Source organism: Pleurodeles waltl, unplaced genomic scaffold, assembly GCF_031143425.1.
Source record: "Pleurodeles waltl isolate 20211129_DDA unplaced genomic scaffold, aPleWal1.hap1.20221129 scaffold_86, whole genome shotgun sequence".
NCBI classification, from domain to species: Eukaryota; Metazoa; Chordata; class Amphibia; order Caudata; family Salamandridae; genus Pleurodeles; species Pleurodeles waltl.
In genome coordinates, this window is record NW_027150400.1 from 2,089,283 (window position 1) to 2,092,123 (window position 2,841).

The following is a 2,841-nucleotide window of genomic DNA, read 5'->3' on the forward strand; positions in this document are numbered from 1 at the left end:
GCGGTTTGGGGGCATCTATACATTATTCTATAGGCGTTGCTGGGGGCACGTGATGCTACACACAGGTGTTGTCTACGTCCTGTGTCTGTGTGGACACCTCTCTACTCTGGCTACACAACTGTAAGATGCACAGTGTGGACCTGACTCCACTTGGCCTTCACACCGGATAACTTACAAGGAGAGGGAAACTTACAGAAATGTACGGTGTGAAAGAATGACTTTACCAAAGTGTTAATGTATGAAATTGCCCTTTGCTTTTTTTTTGTGAGTTGCAAATGGTAACCTTTGACTAAAGCAAGTACCCAAAAATAAACAGTTTTCAGCTGGACTCATATAACTTGCATTTGCAGTGGAAGATCTGCCTGGAGCAGTATATGAGTGTGAAAAGGTCTCTAGTTTTGTCTTGAAATACCAGAGACTTCGGCGCTCTCCACCAGTCTCCTTCGACATCACATCCTGATGCTGAACAGTATTAGCACATAAATGAATAAAAAACTGGCTGACGTGTACATGCACATATGTGCATATGTACCACGGTGCTATAGTCGGATGACATATATGTGCCAGTCTGTGGGGTCAAAGGGCAGTCAGAAGTTACTGGGCCACAGTTGTATCAATGAGGACTGTGTACTTCCTGTGCCCTTGGGCATTCGTACTCTGGTCCCTCAAACTAGGGTGGAAGCCCCCCTTTAGCACATGACTCTCAGAATAACAAGTCAGAGCAGACATTAGTGTAACTGGGTACTCACACTTGTGAAAGGCACAAGTGCAAGTAGTGAACTGCAACCTGACCTCACAGCATACACTTTAGACATCCTTTGTAAACACACACACATATTTTCAGTCTAACTTGTTTACATTTTACATCAATAAATATGGTAATATTTGTACTTGAAATGTTTAATTTGCCTACCTTTGGCGCATATTCCTAGTACCTTATATTTTAACTTTTCTCCATTCGGGTGTATACAATTGGTATAATGTCAGAAAGGGAGAAGACGACCGAGAATGCCTAAGAATGTGCGCTTACATGCTTTTAAGAACATATGTCTGGTGTTGTGACAAAACAGCAGTGACCACTTCAGCTCAGCACTTGCTTCTTCCTCTGCGGTCCCAAAATATTGTGGAATTACTAATCTCTGCGCCTCTGACAAGGCTGCTGACATCCAATTGATAATTCGTAGCCTTGTGGGCTGTGAGTGCTTTGGCTGTGCTGCCCCCTGGCGGTCCCTCTGTGAAGATGCAGGTACCTGGGAACAACCCAGACTACTTCTGAGCTGTTTCTTCTCTGTGTGAACCAATCCAGTGTCAGGACTGGAGTCGGTGCTGTTAGTAGATAGAGAAGGAGTATAACTCGAGCCCCAGGAGGGCAGCCTGGAGCCTGTGACAGGTGCAGGGGAGTGTCGTCAAGTAAGCAGCTGGAAGATAACTGGAGAGGGGTCTGTGGGGCCATCAGTCTGGTGAGGAAACCCAGGAGTGTCCTACGGGAGGGGCGTGGCTTTGTCTGGCTCAAGGGGAGGGGTTAGTAATAGTGAATGCAGCGACTGCTGCTGTATTCCGTGTCCTGGGCTCTGTGTATGTGTAGAAGCTCTAAGGTTGTAAATAATGAGACCTGACAGGTTGTGGCAGAAATGATGACTTCTGGTCATTCCATCTCTTTTGTCAGAAGTGAGGTGTCTGTTACCCCAATTGATTGTGTACTACTGAGAAGAACAATATAACTCTCAGTGTACGGAATGCAGTGTGACCTTGGGAGACACCTCACATACACTAAGCTGTATAAAGAGTTCACAGTTCCCATATGATCTAGGGGTTAGGATTCCTGGTTTTCACCCAGGCGGCCTGGGTTCGACTCCTGGTATGGGAAATCCATTTTATTTTTTTTCACTACTCAGACATTTTAATCTTTCTCAGTTTTTTTCTATAAACCTAAATGCACCTAAAGTCTTAATAAATGTCACTTGCTTTGTCTTCTGCTTCCATCTAATGCCGTCAGAGGTTTACACCGACCCCCAAATCTACTGCCCTCTCTCCCCAGCCCTTGACCTGTACATTAATACTATGAACGGTTATTCCTTGTTTTTCTTTTATTGCACAACAAAAAGTACAGATTATATAAAGAGACCGGGGCACAGAGAAGAAGGCAGCAATTGACTGTGGTCCCACCATGGGAAATTCACATTTTATTACCTGCCCCGTCCATACTGTGGGTTCATCATTTGTTTTATGACATGATTCCCCTGCTGTGTTGTTTCTAGTATAAGACTTGAGTACTTTATGTGTTTTATATCATCTGTGATATTGCAGCTGTTGTTTGCAGTGTCCACATTTTGCAACCAGTGTGCTTTGTACCCTCACTGCTGCTCTCTCAGAGAGGGTAGGCTGAACACTATCGGTAGTATCAGACACCAGAGATGCCTCCTGTACCTGGAATAAAACTCTGCTTCTTTGTAAGAAATACAGGGGTGAAGATCTGCTGCATTCACAGTGACCCACTGACCCTTTTACAAAGGTTCCCAGCCGTGCAAAGACTCTTGGTGGTTAGTTAAGGGGCCATGCTAAATGGAGATTTCGAAGCATCAGACGAGACGTTTTCTTTGTTTCTGCATCAGCAAAAGTATATTTCTGTTTTTATGTTATTACTTGTGAAATACACATTTTAGTTGTGCTGTTGGATTTGTCATGTTTGATTTACAGTGTGAACGAATTCAAGCGATAGACAGTAGGTGGCGACTGACACTGCTTCAGGACTCCTAGGGTTGAGGATCGTGGACGTTGGTTCCATCGTGTAATGATTAGCACTCTGGACTCTGAATCCAGCAATCTGAGTTCCAATATCGG

General features: G+C 44.4%; 1 non-coding gene across 1 annotated transcript; it reads left to right on the forward strand.

The window, feature by feature from the left end:
• Nucleotides 1-1,795: 1,795 nt before the first annotated feature.
• Nucleotides 1,796-1,867, forward strand: TRNAE-UUC (transfer RNA glutamic acid (anticodon UUC)). The gene has a single exon. It is a non-coding gene; the product is annotated as a tRNA-Glu (tRNA).
• The last annotated feature ends 974 nt before the right edge of the window (nucleotides 1,868-2,841 follow it).